A 19791-nucleotide genomic window follows, 5' to 3' on the forward strand; every position below is an offset into this window, starting at 1 on the left:
CAGTGTTTCTGTAAACTAGATGTTAAAATAAACGCATAACAGGTTTTTCTTAAAGCACCAAACTGCTCTTTAGCAAAAATTATAAAATGTTAAAAAGAGTCTATAAAATCTTACCTTACGGTCAGACATTAAAAATTGGATAAATATGTCTACAAGATTTTATTAAAATTAGGTTTAACATTAATAACACACTAATATAAAGGTAAAATTTAGCTTATCTGGTATAAAAATCATACAGGAAGCATTGTTAAATGTAAAATGGTATTTGACTTTCTTTGGTTTAAAAAACTAATAAAAATAGATGCTAAAGGAAATTTCTCAGTAAAAAGGCACTAAGGAATATAAAGTCCACTGCCAAAGCTGCACATTTAAAACAAAAGGTCAGTTTGTTAAAAATGATATACTTGGTTTATCGTCCACTTTCCTTTCTCTCAAAAATTAAAAATCTTTTAGCACATGTACCACCCCTAGAATTTCTGGTAAACCAGCACCAGCCTGAAGATCACATTCTCATCAAAGGTTGGAAAGAAGAAAAACTCGAGCCAGCCTGGGAGGGACCCTACCTTGTGCTGCTAACTACCAAGACTGCTGTTGGTACAGCAAAAAATGATGGACTCATCACACCCAAGTCAAAAAAGCACCACCCCTTCCAGAGTCGTGGGCTAGAGTCCAAGGGAAAAACCCTACCAAACTAAAGCTAAGAAAAATTTAACTCTTTTCATCTATTCCATTACTATTTTTTCTTTCCTTGTTCTATTGCTGACCATCTAGTTATTAACATAACCAAGTAAATTTTGCCTCAAACTATTGCATTTAATGGTTGCCTTGTTATACCCTGTAGGGACTTGCCAAGTCAAAGACAACTTTCTACTTCAAAAAAGTACGTCTGTCCCTCCTGACTCTCCTCAGACTGAGCATTAGTAAACTAGGACCATTTAATCTGGGGAGATTTCAATACAGACCCCAGTGCCAACCAGGAGTCTTGCCCCCTGATGTAGAGCTTTCATGCCATAGTTGGTCCAACATTCTGTGGACCACTAAAGAGCAAGGATGGACTACCCCAACTGGTTTTTGTAATTTCCTAAAAATCATACATTCATTTTACTAGAGAATTATAGAAGTTAAATACTTGAAACAAACTTTAGCAATTAAGACAGGATATCAAGATGCAAATGCCTGGTTAAAATGGATCAAATATTCCATCTGCACATTAAACAAAAGCAATTGTTAAGCTTGTGCACATGGCAGGCCAGAGGCCCAGATTGTCCACCTTCCACTCAGGTGGTTCTCCAGTTGACCAGGCATAGGCTGCATGGTAGCTCTTTTCCACGATTCTACAGCCTGGAGTAATAAGTCATGCCAAGCTCTTTCTGATATATCCCGAACTCCGGCACCCTGTGAGTCAGCCCCTGAGGGCCATCCAGCTTCTGTCTCCCAACACTAGGTTCACTTCATGTCTCTCACAACAGGGAGGAAACTTAGTGTTCCCTAGAGACCTGAAGGGATGCAATGAGTTTAAGAATTTTCAAGAGCTTATCAATCAGTCAGCCCTTGTTCATCCCCGAGCAGATGTGTGGTGGTATGGTGGTCGACCTTTACTGGGCACTCTGCCAAATAACAGGAGTGGCACTTGTACTTTAGTCCATTTGGCTATCCCTTTCACCCTGGCATTTCATCAACCAGAGGAAGGAAAAATAAGACATTGTAAAGAGAGAGAAGCCCCTTATGGGTCTTTTGACTCTCACATCTATTTAGATGCAAGTGGAGCCCCGCAAGGAATACTAGATCAATTTAAAGCTTGAATTCAAATAGCTACAGAATTTAAGTCAACATTTTAGTAGGTGACAGTTAATAAAAATGTAGATTAGATAAACTACATCTACTACAACCAACAGCAATGAGGTTTTCTTGAGTTAAAAGAAAAACTCAGGTCGGCCCCAGCCCTGAGGCTACCTGACCTGATGAAACACTTTACACTCTATGTGTCAGAAAGAGAAAAAATGGCACTTGGAGTTTTAACCCAGATTGTGGGGCTCTGGCCAAGGCCAGTGGCCTATCTCTGAAAACAACTAGACAGGGTTTCCAAAGGCTTGCTCCCATGTCTAAGGGCCCTGGCAGCAACAGCCCTGTTAGCACAAGGAGCAGATAAGCTAACTCTTGGGCAAAACCTAAACATAAAGTCCCCCCATGCTGTGGTGACTTTAATAAATACCAAAGGACATCAATAGCTGACGAATGCTAGACTAACTAGATACTAAAGCTTGCTCTGTGAAAATCCCCGCATAACCATTAAAGTTTGCAACACGCTAAACCCCACCACCTTGCTCCCAGTATCAGAGAGCCCAGTTGAACATAACTGTGTAGAGGTATTGGACTCAGTTTATTATAGTGGGCCCAACCTCCGAGACCATCCTTAAATATCACTAGATTGTGAGGTGTACGTGGATAGGAGCAGCTTCGTTAACCCCTGCAAAGTGATTCTGAAGTAGACAACAAGCCCTGCTCCAGTCACACCCAGAAGCTGACTGGTCCACCCACAGCTGAAGCATGAGAAAACTCATCGTGGAACTCATTTTCCTTGAAATTTGGACTTTTACAGTTAGGACTTCTACTGACCTTCCTCAGACTGAGAACTGTTCCCATTATATACATCAAGTCACTAAGGTGGGACAAAAGGTTGCTACGGTCCTATTATTTTTGGTTATTATAAGTGTACTAGAACTCTAAAAAGAGCTTGTTTGTATAATGTTATTCTATACAAGGTATGTAGCCCAGGAAATGAACAACCTGATGTGTGTTGTGACCCATCTGAGCCTCCCACAGTTTTTAAAATAAGATTAAGGACTGAAGACGGGTAAGGGCTCATAAATGATACAAGTAAAGTGTTAGCCAAAACAAGCAAACAAAAGGTGCCCAAACAAGTCACCTTGAAGTTTGATACCTGTGCTGTCATTAATAGTAATAAGTTAGGAATAGGATGTGGTTCTCTTAATCAGGAAAGAGGCCATATGGCAGAAAATAAGTACATTTGTCATGAATTAGAACTGCATTAAAAATGTATGTGGATACTGGTCTTGTGTCATTTAGGCTACTTGGATAAAAAATAAAAAGGATCCTGTCCACCTTCAGAAAAGGAAAAGTGGCCCTCCCTGTACTAGTTATCAGTGTAACCCCTTAGAACTAGTAATAACCAACCCCCTTGATCCTCACTGGAATAAAGAGGAGCGTGTAACCCTAGGAATCGATAGGGCCAGACTGGATCCTCAAGTAAATACCGTGGTTTGAGAAGTTTATAAACACTCTCCTGAGCCAGTATTTCAAACCTTCTATGATAAACTGAACGTGCCAGTACCAGAAATTCCAGGAAGAAAAATAAATTTGCTTTTGCAATTAGGTGAGCATGTAGCCTAGTCTCTCAATGTCATTTCATGTTATGTATGTAGAGGAACTGTAATAGGAGATCAATGGCCATGGGAAACCCAAGAATTAGTACCTACAGACCCAGTTCTTGATGAATTCCCAGCTCAAAAATTCACCCTGATAACTTCTAGGTCCTAAAAGCCTTAATCATTAGACAATACCATATAGCAAGAGTGGGGAAGGACTTCACCCTGCCTGTGGGAAGACTCAGCTGCCTTAGGCAAAAACTGTATAATAGTACTACAAAAACAGCCACCTAGTGGAGTTCAAACCACACTAAGGAAAAATCCATTTAGTAAATTCCCAAAGTTGCAAACTGTGTGGACCTACCTGGAGTCCCACTGGGACTGGACAGCCCCCACTGGATTATACTGGATATGTAGGCATAGAGCTTACACCAAATTACCTGACCAGTGGGCAGGTAGTTGTGTTATTGGCACTATTAAACCGTCTTTCTTCCTACTGGTGAACTCCTTGGCTTCCCTGTCTATGCTTTCCATGAAAAGCTAAACATGGACATAAGTAATAGAAAAGATAATAAATAGCCCTCTGAGAGAATCATACAATATTATAGGCCTGCTACTTAGGCACAAGACGGCTTGTGATGATACCTGACCCACATTAACGTGCTCAACCTAATCATATGGTTACAAGCTGTCTTAGAAATAATCACTAATAAGACCAGCAGAGCCTTGACTATTCTGGCCTGGCAAGAAACTCAGATGGTAAATGCTATCTATCAAAATAGATTGGTTCTCGACTACTTGCTAGAAGCTGAAGAAAAGGTCTGTAGAAAATTTAACCTTACCAATTGCTGCTGCACATAAGTGATCAGGGGCAGGTCGAAGATATAGTCAAAGACATGATGAAACTGGCACATGTGCCTGTACAAGTTTGGCACGGATTTGATCCTGAGGCCATGTCTGAAAATGGTTCCCAGTGCTAGGAGGATTTAATACTCTTGTAATAGAGATTATAGTAGTAATAGGAACCTGCTTACTGATCCCTTGTTTACTACCTGTACTCGTTCAAATGGTAAAAGGTTTCCTTGCTACTCTAGTTAACCAGAATACTTCAGCGCAAGTGTACCACATGAATCACTATCAATCTGTCATGCAGGAAGACATAGGTAGTGAGGATGAAGGTGAGAACTCCCACTAATAAAATGAGTGAGAGTCTCCAAGAGGGGGAATAAGGGAGGAGATCACCCCTCATATTGTCTTATGATGAAATCCACAGGCAGACAGCCTAGTGCCGCACCCTGGGCCTGGTAGTTAAACATCGACCCCTGACCTAACCGGTTATGTTATCTATAGATTACAGATATTGTATGGAAAAGTACTGTGAAAATCCCTGTCCTGTTCTGTTCTGTTCTGATTACTGGTGCATGCAGCCTTCTGTCACGTACCCCCTGCTTGCTCAATCGATCACGACCCTCTCACATGGACCCCCTTAGAGTTGTACATATGCAAGAATATTCATAGTGTTACTATTTGTAATAGTAAAATGGTTAGAAACACTTTAAATGTCCACCAACAGGAAAATAGATAAATTGTGGTATATTCATGAAATAGAATGTTATAGAGCAACAAAAAAGAATGAATTCCAGCTGTACACACAATTTGGCTCTATCTTAGAAAATATTAGGGAAAAATTCAAGTCATTAAAGATTATATAGAGTACAATTCTACTTTTATATATCTCAGAAATAAGCAAAAAAAAAAAAACAAATATTGTTTAGTGACAAATACATATTTGAAAAATTTAAAAATCAAGGAAAAATATATCTTAAAATTATTATAACAGTTACCTGTGGTAGCAGGAGGAGTGGAGAGGAGAGGAACATAGGCAGACACTAATGTATTTATTATACTATTATTCTTAATCTGTTTGGTGAATTATTTTAATTAACATACATGTTACATATAGTCTCTCAGATGAGTCAGATGTTGTATTATGAACATTTTTAATTTAAAAATATGAAACAATATAAGGCATATCCCATGCCTAATGTATAGCAAACAACAAAAAAATCCTAGCTTTTGTTATTGTTATAAATAAAGAAAAAGTATTGAGAGAATCAAATTGAACAATTGCCTATATTTGGAGGAAAATTAGCCTCCGGTCACTAAAGAGGTCCCGGGCAGCGCGAGGGCACCTGGAGCTTATTGGGCTATGGGAGGAATAATAACCAGGAGAGTGGGGAGGAGTTAGTTAAAGGGTACTGGAAGGGAAAAACTGGTGTGGTGGGGGCTGATAAATGCAAATATTTAGCAGTTTCTCATTATATGTGGCTTGTAACACCTCCACGAGATGTTCAAACACCTTTGGGAAAAGCCACATTTAGTGTTGCCACATTTAGTGTTGACTCTGCACCCACTTCTCAAGTCACAATTTAACATCTTAGGAACAATGCACATTAATATTTGTGAGAAAACCTGCTAGTTAGCAAACAAAAAACAAAAACTCATTCAGCTTTATTTAACTAAGTAGTGCCCAGTTTGACCATGAGACTCTTTTCTCTCTGTATAACAATAGCTTATGAAACTGACTTTTCTTTAGAGTTCATATTGAGAAAGTCAGGACTACTTCATTTTATCTACAGCTAGTAGAATTGTAGGACCATATGTGAACCAGAGATCCTAGGCGAGGTAAAATGACTTGGGTTCATATGGGAAACACTGTGAAGAATTTAAAATTTGAAAGTTAACTCAGGCTTTGGCATAGTTACCATATGTTGGCTTACCAATTAAAATTCCTCTTTATATTTATCTTTGTGATAATATAGATTTCCTCTGTGTTTCAGAAGAAATTGTGTCTGTGCATGGTTGGTATATATGCATGTACGTGTGACTCTATGTGTAGCAGTATATTTTCTTCTACATGAGCTGCCAGCAATCTGTAGCCAGCCATTTCCTATCTCAGTCTGAATTTGGGAGTTTAAATTATTAAGGAGTTTGATGACCTGGAACAAGCAGTTCAGCTGGTCGAAGATTTGGAGGAATGAAGCTGAACAGAATCCCAAAAACAGACTCTTGCTTCCTGTGATATGTGGTAAATGGAACATTTTAAGGTACTAATTTAAACCCCTTGTGTTTTGGGTACATAATATTCCACCAAAAGTCATTCGAGGCTTCTTCTAAACCTACTTTGCAATCTTCAATTTTTCTGTGTTATTTATTTGTATGAAGTAAGGTTGGAGGAGCAATGGCTTCAAACCAAATAGGCTTGTGATTTTTCTAAAACAGAAATTGCCTAAAATATTTCTGTCTTTCAGTGCCCTGGGTCATGGTGTTCTACTGAGTTCAGGCACAGTACAGGCAACTTCCAAATTGTTTTATTTCCCCTTTTTTTTCAGACTTAGATTCTGGCAGAAATATTTTCAATCTTTAGTCAATCACACACAGTCTATGTTTAAGCTTAGTGCTAAAACATTACTTATCTTACCTTAAGAAATCTGGGAATTCAGGTAAAATATATGATCTACAATAATAAAGGAGTAGAAGGATATGAATGAATGAGCCTGATTGATATTCCTTGGTAATTTTTTATTTTTTATTTTTTCACAAATTGCTTTGAGAACCTTACAGATGGGCTGGTATGAACATTTCTTTCCCAGACTATATTCTGTAACGGTATATTGATTAGCTGATATAATTATTGTGAATATGAGAAATGTTACTGCAATGGAAAGGTAAGGAGCATTTAATTCAGAGAGAATATAAAACAATAATTGGGGAAACTTTTGAATTTTGTGAAAACGGAAAAAAGGTATTGAGAAAGACTATACCAACACTAGTGAGAACTTGCTAGACAATTAAAAGGCAAATGATGTATAATCAAACTGTCCTCATGTTAATTTCAAGTTCCCTTTCATCACCACAGGGCTAACTATGCTTAACTAAAGTGGTTTTATTTGGTTAAACAAAGAAGATAGAGCTAATCAGGCTTATATTTGTATTTTACTCTTGTTACTCAGGTTCTGCCAGTCCTTTTCTGTGCATCCTGGGCTGGTCTCAGCCACAGGCTCTGGGCATCTTTCCCATTGTAGTCACAGAGCCCTACACCAAGTGGGGAGTTAAGTAAATGCATGTTGACTAACTGGTTGAGTACATGTGCTGGGATAGTCATGTTTTATTGTTATTGTTGTTGTTGTTGTTGCTGTTTTTTGTGGTTGTTGTTGGTGTTGTTGTTTTTCTCGAGACAGAGTCTTACTCTGTCACCCAGACTGAAGTGCAGTGACACAATCTCGGCTCACTGCAACCTCCACCTCTAGGGTTCAAGGAATTCTTGTGCCTCAGCCTCCTGAGTAGCTGGGATTACAGGTGCCAGTCACCTTGCCTGGCTAATTTTTGTAGTTTTAGTAGAGACATGGTTTCACCGTGTTGGCCTGACTGGTATTGAACTTGTGAGCTCAGGTGATCTGCCCTCCTTGGCCTCCCAAAGTGTTGGGATTACAGGTATAAGCCACCCTGCCCAGTCATGTTTTGTTTTAAAATGTATTTACAAAGCAATGCTAGGCTCTGCATTTCCTGAAAGTTCATTTTAGAAACATTATTCATTTTATTATTAGGAACAATTTGCTTTTTTCACTCCATGCTGCATAAGGATCTAGCATTAGTTACTCAGAAATGGCCTTCTGTGTTTTCCTCATAGCACCTCTGACGTTAGTGCTCTCTGTATTCCACTTGATCAACATTCTTTATTCTGCATTCTAACTGGGAAATTACTGTTTTTGGTGGGAGAAATAACTTCATTATTGAAGTATGAGCTGAAAATGGATTGCCTCTAGTTTGGGAAAAGTCTGGATACCATGACACTTCCTGGATAACGTTAACTATCTCCCATTGGCTATTTCTCAGCCATTTTTGCATCCAGGGCTACCCTTTCACATTCATTGTTTAATTTAGTCCTCATACCATACAAAATAAGGTCAAATTAGTACTGTTTTCACTTCAAGAGACCTAAAACAGAGAGATATTATATGAGTTGTTTAAGCTCCCACAACTGATAAATGTCAGGCCCTAGATTCTAATCCTACAGCTTGCTGGGCTCCAAAACTCTAGCTTTTACGTTGAACTTGCAGTTATACTGACTATTGTACATTGATGATGTAATTGTTTACATACAATGCCTTTGTGTTCATTTCTATGGCACTGTGTTTCCTTTTTAGCAAAATACATTTTATTAATTTAGAAGTCATTGATCTGGGGATTTAAGCTCTTAAATTTTTTAAGCAGCTTTCTCTGTCTCTCTCTCTCTCTCTCTCTCTCTCTCTCTCTCTCTCTCTCAAAGCTCGGCTTTTATTTTGTTAAATTACAGCAATGAGGCAATGCTAAATATAGTTTTTAAATGACTGCATATTTCATCTGAGTTTGAAGGATGAGTGAAATGTTGCCAGGAGAAGGGAGAAGGGGTGAACTGGGAAGATAGAGGGAGTAACAAGTATAAAGGCATTGGTGCATGGAAGCACTTGATGCAATCAAAGAGATGAAAAGTATCTAAATACATGAAGATTTTCAAAGATTTCTCATATTTTCTGTTATAGATTCTCAGTGATAATTTGATAAACCATTTAAAATGTGTATACAAGAAAACCCTATTGTGAGAAATTGACTTGAAGCCTTAAAGACTAATTGATCTTAATGTTTAAACAGATTCCCATACTACCTTCATTTTGAAACTCAAAATCCTTGTGATGATTCAAGTTCTGGGGTTCTGATACAGCTGAATTTTAGCTGAATTGTGTTAAGCAAAAGATTACATACAATTACTTCTTGGAATTAATATTTAGTTGTATATTGGAAGCAAGGATGTATAAGGACATCTTGTTCAAATCCTATCTTCCAGCAGTTGTTTTAAAATATCCTAAAATGATGACCAACTACATATTTGAAAAAGATCTCCACAAATTGCTTTTGTATACTGTTACAGGTTAATTGCTTATATGACCAATACATTCTTTATTTCTAATTAAATTCAGAATCCTCCTAAAAAGTCCCCACTGTTGTCCACAGTGATTTATTGTATATTAGAATCTATTCTCCTTCCTCTTACAAGACACAAAATTGGCATGTAGAAAGGTGCCTGAACTCTATTTCTGCTCCCATCCCTTTAGCTAGACATATTTGTGCAGGGAAAAACTGGCACAAGTGATCTTACCTGAGGATCTTGTTAACATACAGATTACTGGGCTACATTTAGTATCTATTGATTCATAATCTCTGATAAGATTTTTAAATTCACGTGTCCAGTGATTCTTTTGGAATCACATGACCCTTGTCTAAAGACTGAGTTTTGGGAACCACTGCTTTTCATAGAAACAAAATGGAGAAGGTCAGTACCTTCATTCATTCATTCATTCATTCATTCAAGAAATAGCCATGGAGAGCCCCTGTGTGTCAGAAGTTATGGAAATAAACAAGACACAATCCTTGATCTTAAGGAACATCAGACTATATTATTATATCATTATATTTAAAAATAAACTACTTAACCAAATGTGTTACGACAGAAGCATGGAGGAAATTCTGTAGAAAACCTAAATTTATGGGAATCTAAAAAAAGTTCACCATGTAAAAGATATCTGAGCTGGGACGTACAGAATGAATAAAAGTTTGCCAGGCAAAGAAGAGGGTGAGCAATCCAGGGACTGAAAAAAGCAATGAGTGGATGAAATTTCTGATGGACTTAGAGAAGGGCAAGACAGGGTGGCTAGAGTATAGGACATATGGGTAGGGAAGTGGTAGCAGAGGTTGAATTTGGAAAGCTAATTCAAAATCAGAAGTTCCATGCTATGAATTTTATTTTTTATTCTTTATTCAGGAGTCAACCAAGCTTCTTAGTGGATATTTTAATGTGAACATTTTGGTTTTAAGAATAACTCTCCTAGCAGTATAGAAGGAGTTTCTTAAGTGTGGGATTTCATAAGAGCAAGAAACAGTTGAAAAGAGAGCTGGCTAGTCCTTCTCGTTGCTCTGTCACTGTCTCTCTTGCTTTTGTTTTCTTTTCTGTCTCCGTTCTTCCTTTCATCTACCTTTCGTTCATTCTCTCCCTCCCTCCCTCCTTTCCTTCTCTCTCCTTCCTTTCTATTTCCTTCCCCTCTCTTTCTCCCTCCCTTTTCCCCCATCTTCTTCCTTCCAGCAAATACCTATTAAGTAGTCACCATGTGCTAGACTCATTACTAGGCTTTAAGGATACCAAAGTGAGTAAAAGATGGCCTCTGCACTAAGAAGCACATTGTCCAGGAAGGGAGACAGACAAGTCAATCTGCCACTGTGATGTGGTGAAAGTTATGAAGAAGATGGGAAAAATGTCATCAAGTAGGAAATGAGGAAAGCCTGCAGTGAGATAATGGTAATGGGTGATGAGAGTTAAGTCAGAGCCAGTGGGTCATTCTGTAAGTTTTGATAATAATACACATAATACAATTATATAGCACTTAGTACACAACTAAGATGTGTGTGTGTGTGTGTGTCTGTGTGTGCACATATGTATTTAATCCTCACAAGCACCCTGTGGAGCAGTACATCCAATACCCATTTTACAGATAAGAAAACTGAAGTAGAGAGAGCTTAAATGATATTGCTGGGCTCTCATGACTAGTAATCTAGCCATGAAATTAATCTTGGCTCTACCAAGGTTACAGTCATTCAGCGTTGACTCTAGAATCAATGCTTTAAAATGGATGATGACTATGAGGGATAGGGAGGAGTACACAAACACTGTTAAATTTTTAACTTGAGAAATTGGTTAGATGATAATTCTATTCACTGAGAGAGGGACCGCATGGAGGGTGGCAGTGTGGTAGAAAGATAAACTTTATTTGGTAAATTATTAATTTTGAGGTGTATACACTTATGGACATATTCAGTACTCTTGTTTAAATATGGGTCTGGAGCTCAGGGAAAATATGTAAGCTGAGTAAGACAAGAGGAGAACAAGATTGGATGGAATTCTAATTCTGGGCAATATCTTCATTTAGAAGATAGGAAAAATCCTCTGCAGTAAACAATACCAATTACTCTAAGTTACTCATATAAGTTCACTTTCTTGTCATTTGAGTATTTCTGAATTATATCACTACTATTCTTTATAATGATTTATTCTAGAGCTACAGTGATTTGTAGTGCTTTTAGACAAATAAACATATAGTCTCATTTGATCTTCATGACAGTCTTCAAAGGGAGATAAAACAGATAGGAGGAATGGAGATTCAGAAAAGTTCTGTGATTTGCCCAGAATCACACGTGTTCGAATGTGTAGTCAAGCCATCTTATTTGACTTCAATTTTAGTACTCTTCCATCGCTATATGAACCTCTTCCTATGAATACATTCTATTTATTGTTTACTACAGTGTGTAATTCATCATGGGTGCTAGGCATCTGCTCATTCTCCAAGGAATATGCATTTAGCTGAAGCAAGATTCTTTTTACACTTTACAGTTTCTAAATTATCATATTTAAAACCACTACTAAATTATATTTCAGCATTTAATGGGACTATGTTTGTGCCGTCTTGCCTATCCTTCTTATTTAAAGTTCAGGAAATGAGGAAGAATAGAGGAACATTACCTGAGAGTTTTGAATCAGTATAAAAATATGTCTATCTAGCTATTGATTGGGAAATGAATTTTTTTCTTCTGAGGTTTTATGCTTAAACACTAAAGTTCTTAAAATGATCCATAATGCCTCATTTCATCTGGTTCTCCATTATTTCTGACATTCATTTCTTATTGAGCCAGAGTTTTTGCCATTCCTTCACCCCTCCATGTACATTTTTACCTTGGAGTATTAGAACTCTGTTTTACTAGGAACTCCATTCCCAAGATCTCCTCCAGGCCCTTATCTCCTTTTTCGTTCATGTCTCCCAACTCTCCAGCTTTTTATTACTCCCTATGTCTCTTTCTTGTTTTTTTTTTTCCTTCTTTCTGTAGCAATTACTATAATTAGGAAATTTACCATAATTTAAAAATTACTACAATTAAAATTGCTTTACTATAAAGTAATTACTATAAATTAAAATTTTAATTTAATTCATACTTATACTTTAATCTTTATTAGATATTTACTCCCCACACTAAAATAGGAGCTGGATTTGTGTCTGTTTTTTTTCACTGCTGATGCTACATCCTCAATAACAAGAACAGTACCAGGCAAACAGTAGGCACTCATTAAGTAGTTGCTGAATGAATGAATAATATCTAGAGTTGTCCATAGTTACACACCTAGTGGGTGGAAGAACATGAAGCAAATAGAGAAGACTGTAATATACAAGTGAATATTTTTTAGTAGACAATTTTTAGAAGATAAATTAGAATTAGAATACTTTCCATTCAGTACTATGTTTCATTATGCTGAAAAGCTGTCACATTCTCATCAGGGCACCTTTAGCTAATAGGAGATACCAAAGATGCAAGCATTAAGATGGAGAGAGCATGGAAACCCAAGGCAGGTTATCTATGTTTCTTTTCCATCTGCTGCTCTGTAGTACATTTGTAGTCTTGGTCGAATCACCTAATACCTTGATTCCCAATTTCTAAGTGCAGAAATTGAAGTACCTTGCCTACAATCTCACACAGATATTACTAGGAATAAAGAAGGGAGGTAAGAGGAAGTATTTTGTAAATTGGAAGGCATTATAAAAAAATGCTTTCTAGCAGAAGTATTTTGCTAATACTACTTAGCAAAGACTTAGTGATTATATACTGGAAAAACTATGTGATGACCAGCCCTATCTAGTAGGTACGATTATTGTCCTAAAAGAACAGTGTAGGGGCCAAGATTAAATATCATCATTTGATTTGAAGAATATTCTTATAAACACCTATCATTTGGATTCAGTTCAATTTACTAATATTTTAGTTAATATATTTTTTATCTCCCTGATAAATCCAATTAATTTTACAGTAAAAACAAAGGTTGAAAGTTTCGAAAAATAGTGCAGTTTCTTCTGGATTTGGGTTTATGATTAGACTTTTTCAAGATGCATTTTAAAAATATTCTTTCAGTTAAAAATCTCCCAATGTGATCTTCAAATTTTCATAATTTTTAAAATTAGAATCTCTGGAAACCTCATTATATTTTTTTAATACTCTAAAATAATTCTTGAGCTACATTACATTTTTTATAAGTTTTGAAAAAATTTCTCATCTCTAGATAGGTATTTTTAGTAAGACTCTTGACTTATTATTTATACTCTAATCATCTCCTAATAAAATCTCTTTGGTCTTTAAAAGATCTAACGTTCTTATCTTCAATAAACCACACCGAATTGATTAAAGCAGATTATAAATTATAAGGAGGGAGGGGAGAGATCAGAAGTGGTTCAGAGATATGGTAAGAATGTGGCCAAAACTCAAATAATAATAAATAAGAGCAATGACATTTTCATCTCACTAGCTAGTTAATTGATGTTTTTGGTTCACCCGTTTCACAGTGAATAATAACTATTCCTAAATAAGGCATAGTAAGCATAGCCACAATGTTGAGGTGAAAATATATTTAACTTCAGAATATTCATCTTTTAATTCTAGCTACTTAATTTACTTCTAGCTCTCAATGTAGAACTGCCAACTGATTCCATATTTTCATAGTGTAACTACCCATATGCATTGTTTATTAGCTTTTGTATCTGTTGCTTCACTATTACCAAAGAGGAAGTACTTTCTAAATTGGAAAGCATTATAAAAATCAGTTCGAGTAGTAGTAGTTTGTTAACCAATGAAGATATAAATTCACTGGGTATTAGAGAAGATCCACTGAGAAACTTTATATATTGAATATTGAACGTCAAGATCTTGGGTCTAATTAGCATTTACTTAAACTGCAAGAAAAGTTAATGTAATTTCAGGCTTTGAAGAGTCTGAGAAGTATTTCTGGTAAAATCAGAAATAATCAGATTTCCAGATCCTGGAAATCAAAAATAATTCAGGACATGAGAAATCTTCAACACATCCTGGATTTTTAAACAAGTCTTTAGAAAACATAAAAGTGATCACTTTTAAAACCTTAGCTACAACAGTAGGAAGATAAGAATCAATGAAAATGTACACTGTGGACAAAGTTTTTTGTTTTTGTTTTTTCTGGAAGAGAAGTCATGGGTCATAGACTAAGAAGAATACTCTTTGTTTCTGGGGCATTGTGCTCCCCAAATCACAGTAATTAAATTCACCAAGAATATAAATCTTTCACTTTCTTTCACTCTCACCCTCTTTCTTTAGATCCTAGTTATTCCTTCATGGTTCTCTTTTCACTATCAAGGCATATGTTTAATGAGCAATTAAAATTGCTCTAATAATGGATGATTCATCACCTATTATCAGAAAAATATACAATGATAGCTGACAGTATTATAGACATCATATTTATTGATTCACTATAATTAAAATTTTATTGAATAACTGTAGAAATGTAAATTTTTACATTTTAACAGGTGAAAAATATGTGGTATGAGCACCTTTCCTACATTCACAGTGGCCGTTGATAATTGGTTATAAAACTCTTTCCTGCTGACCCAGTTATAAGAATCTTTGTCAAAACCTACCTGCATTTAGTGTCCTTTCCTTAACAATCAAGAAATCTAAAATATTGTCTTTATCTTTAATCTTTCAACATAAAATGATTATTTTCTTTATCTTTTATTGAGTGGCGTAATAGTATAAAGTAGAAATCCAATCAACACTTTAAAACAACCCTCAGTTTCTGATTAGTTTGGAAGTAGTGGTGGTTATAGGTCTTGGTATATTTGATTGCCCTGAGAGGTGAACCTGCATCATAAGTCTATGATGGTATGATTGGCTGCAATAGAGTGGATAATGCCCTACATTACTCACAACCCGTCACCTATAGAGTGAAGAAGGTTGCATAATAACCACAGTAATTTAATCTTTGCAGTATTTTTTTTTTTTTTTTTTGAAACGGAGTCTCTCTCTGTCACCCAGGCTGGAGAGTGCAGGTGAGTCAAAAGTTAGGAAGTTGGAATTCACTTTCTGTATATCTGTGATATGATAGGGACTCACAGATGCATAGAAAGAGAATTACAAGTTATAGAAGAGAATTCCAAAGTTAGGAAGTTGGAATTCACTTTCTATATATCTGTGATATGATAGGGACTTGCAGATGTATAGAAAGAGAATTCCAGCTTCCTAACTTTTGACTCACCTGCAGGCTTACATGTAGGTGATTTAAAAGTTAGGAAGTTGGAATTCTCTTTCTATATATCTGTGAGTCTCTATCATATCATAGGGAACAGAGGTGTGTCCCAGTGAAGGCATGTTGGCATTTGCAGAGGACAGTTCCTTGTTGTGCAGGACTCTCCCTCACACTGAAGGATGTTTAGGTTCTCCCAGCTACTATTCCTTAAGTTCAGCCCCTCTATGTTTCAGTGTCTGTGAAAACAAAAAATCCACCTTTTTTCATTTCTATAGTAAAAAAGTATTGTGTTATGTTAATTACTATGCTCTTAAAGATATATATATATACACACGTGTCTTATGTATATATATGATGCATATATCTTATGTATATATATGATGCATATATCTTATGTATATATATGATGCATGTGTGTATATATATGTTTGTTTGTTTGTTTGTTTATTAGATGCCTCACAAACCAGCCATTACATCTAGCCAAAGATTTTTATCAGGAATACTGAGGTAAAAGCAAACATCTAGCCTTGGATACATGGTGGATAAAGGTGTCTATTCTGCAGATAAAGCAATAGATAGCCAAAGATGAATTCAAATTTATTTTTAAATAAAATCCACAAAAATTAAAGGCTTTGATAAATGAATCTTTCACATGCCTAAGCTTGTTTTCTTGTTTGTTTTTAAACTCCACAGGTTCACGCTGTTTTCTCATCAAAGAAAGATGGTTACTTCTGTGGTGTATTAGAATGAATAACTATAATGACGAGAGAATGATGTTCTACAAAGATAATTCTAAAGTATGGTGAGATACATCTTGATTGAAAAAGGAAGGAAAAATACAGCTTAATAATTCAGGAAAATAAAAATACAGGAAAAATAAAGCTTAATAAGAGAAGAGAGAATGATGTGCTACAAGGATAATTCTAAAGTATGGTGAGTTACATCTTGATTGAGAAAGGAAGGAAAAACACCGCTTAATAATACAGGAAAATAAAAATACCAGAAAAATAAAGCCTAATAATAGAAACGGAACACATTCAGTGTGTCCCTTTCTTAACTACGTTGCTTTAAAGAGCTGAACAGATGTTGTAACCACGGTAAGGAGGCGAAAGGCCGTATGTCATACATAACACTGCCACTCCTTCCTTCTCTGGGTTGTCAGTTGTTCCCGGTCAGACTCAGGAGATGGCAGGTTACAGTAATAAAATGATTACTGATACTTATGGAACTCAATGTTGCACTCTTTGTCTCTGTTAATCTTCATGTAACTCTTGTCTGGCTGCCCTCCAGGGAGCAGCCTCTTGTTTGGTTCCACCTCAGCCTCGATGCAGAACTCTGGGATTTGCAGCATTCTGCCCTAGAGCAAACCCTCCTCCATGAAACACTGAGCAAGAGAATGTAATAAAGATTTCACGGGGGACTGAGTAGATAGTTCACATCTCATAGAACAGAGCAGAGCAAACAACTTAATGCCATTCTCCATTGGATGTTTTTCTTTTCATCTGAAATCCCTTCTTTAATGACCAGACATTAGGTTTTCTCTCTCTCTTACTCCCTGCCTTTCATAGCTCCACTATGACTTCTGATGCTGGTTCACTTATCAGGGCAACCAAATATGCCAAGATCCACATCCAACATTACTAACAAGCTAATCAAACGAATCAACCCAGCTGTGGCCCCAAATTTGTAAATAATGCTTTCAAAACAAAAAGCCCTATAGTTAATGGGGTTCTCCATTTTTATAAAATGGCTAAAAAATCATCAAACCTTCATCTAGCTGGCCTTTGGGGGGTACAGGCAGTATGTCCCATTTCAACCTTGCACACACACTTTTCAAGCCGTTTATCCAAGTTCCCATCACTGTACCAAGTGAGCTTAGATATTCCAGCACAGAGGAAGAGGAGGGAATTGAGAATCAGCATCTTGGGTCCTAGCTCTTAACAAGGTTGAATATTTATTCAAGACTTATTTGAGTATCAGATTTTTATTTAAACATTGATCATAAAATAGAAATATAAAACCTTAAGCTTGACAAAATTGCTTTATATATACTTTACTTCATTTTATCCTTGCAACACTCTTAGCAGAAAGTGTTGGGAAATAGTTTCTTTCTTAGCAGAAAGTAAGGGAAAGTATTGTCCTCAGTTTCCAAATCAGAACATCAGGGAGGTATAAGAACTTGCTCCAAGACACACAGCCGTGGCCGAGAATGGTGGTTTATGCCTGTAATCCCAGCACTTTGGGAGGCCAAGGCAGGCGGATACCTGAGGCCAGGAGTTCAAGACCAGCCTGGCCAACATGGCAAAACTCTGTCTCTACTAAAAATACAAAAAAGTAGCTGGATGTGGAGGTGCATGCCTGTAATCCCAGCTACTCGGCAGGCTGAGGCAGGAGAATTGCTTGAACCTGGGAGGCAGAGGCTCCAGTAAGCCAAGATCGCACCATTGTACTCCAGCCTGGGCAACAAGAGTGAAACTCCGTATCAAAAAAATAAATAAATAAAAAATAAAAAGACACACAGCTGTTGTGTACAGTGAGATTTGATCCCTGATATGCTAATTTCAATCTAGTACCCTTTTTACTCTATTGTGTTACCTTATGCATAGATAGAGGAAAGTAAAAGTAGGTTCTAGATATTTGTTAAAATAATTAATATCAGAAGTAAATGCCTCCACTCCAAGAGAGAAAAGAAAAATAAAAAAGCCATTATTTTAGACTTAAAACTGAACTGGAAAAAATATTTTCAAGCATAGTATGAAGCTGACAATCAACAAGTTTATTGTATTAAACATCCTTTTCCATCATCAATTTTCATAATTTTTTGAGAGAGGAAGGTACTCTTTATCTAGAGAGTTTTCACCATTTATTATCACGGTTTTAGACTTTTACTGTATCATTACTCTAAATGGCAGTCACCTAGCCCAAGAAATTAAATCTGCTATGTAACATTTCTCAAATAGGCATTTAATACCCTCATTCAGGAGGCACAAGATCAGTTTCTTTGTCACTCTTAATATGCCACCTGGCCTCAGAAATGGAGTCTGGAAGACAGCTTTATAAACAGGAGCCTAACACATCATATGAACACAAAGACAAGAAAATGAAAAAAGAGAACTTTGGGCTCTTTTTATATAGATCTCTAGGAACAAGTACAAGATTGGTTAGTTCTCCCTTTTTACTCAAAACTTAATGAGACAGTCGAGTATAGCCACGAGTCTATCCCACAGTGAAATAAACCTGGATATCAAGATCACCTTTCCTATCATCTGCAGTGTACTACATTGCCGCCAATTTATAGATTATGGAAAAACTTGATTAGGTAAAGAGGAAAAAAATGTTTGAAAGAGAAATGAGTCACATAATAACAATTAATCTTTGCTAGGTATTTTGAATCTGGGGTTCGTCAGAGGATACATAACACTCTAAAATGACTCTCGAAAATATATTTCTTCTTTGCTCTGGGGAAGGACGTGTAGTTTTCATAAAACTCTCAGAGACACTCAAAATCCAAAGAAAGGAAAAGCTGTTCAATCTGAAGATGGACTCAGGCCCTGGGTCATCTGACTCAAAGCTCAATCTTTCATTTGCAGATTTGCATCCAACACTTTACCTCGTTTAGTCAAATCCTCTTCTTTAGTTTGGCATTGTAATAACTCATAGTAAACATGTCTCCAGTTTTGACTGCAGGCTTGAGATTTTGTGCCCAGACTTCTCTTTCAGCTTTTTTCGTTTTATTTTGTTTTTGGTTCCATGGCCTTAACCATGGAAAACCCCTACAGTTAAACTTTCACTGGAGAGACCTCTTTGAGCTCTAAACTTGTTATATTCAATTTCCTACTAGAGATCTCCACTTGGGTTTCACCCAGACGTTTACAGTTTAACATAATCAAAATAAACCTCAACACTGTACTATAGTACCATGACCCCCACATCTGGAGTTTTCGCATCCCTGCCAACACTTAGCATTGTACAACATTCTAATATTTGCCAATATGGTGGGTATAAATCTTGTTTAATTAGCATTTTTCTAATTGCTATTGAGTTTGAGTAATTATTTGTTTGCATGTCCATCTCTCAATTAGACTGTAAATTCCCTACAGGTAGAGACCAGGGATTCTCATTTTCATTTCCCTAGTTTCCAAAACAGTATGTGGAACATGCTCAAGATCAATAACTTTCTATTTACTAAGTGAGTAGATGAAAGAACTCATCAGAATC

The sequence above is a fragment of the Mandrillus leucophaeus genome, unplaced genomic scaffold (genome assembly GCF_000951045.1).
Source record: "Mandrillus leucophaeus isolate KB7577 unplaced genomic scaffold, Mleu.le_1.0 Scaffold267, whole genome shotgun sequence".
Taxonomy (NCBI): Eukaryota; Metazoa; Chordata; class Mammalia; order Primates; family Cercopithecidae; genus Mandrillus; species Mandrillus leucophaeus.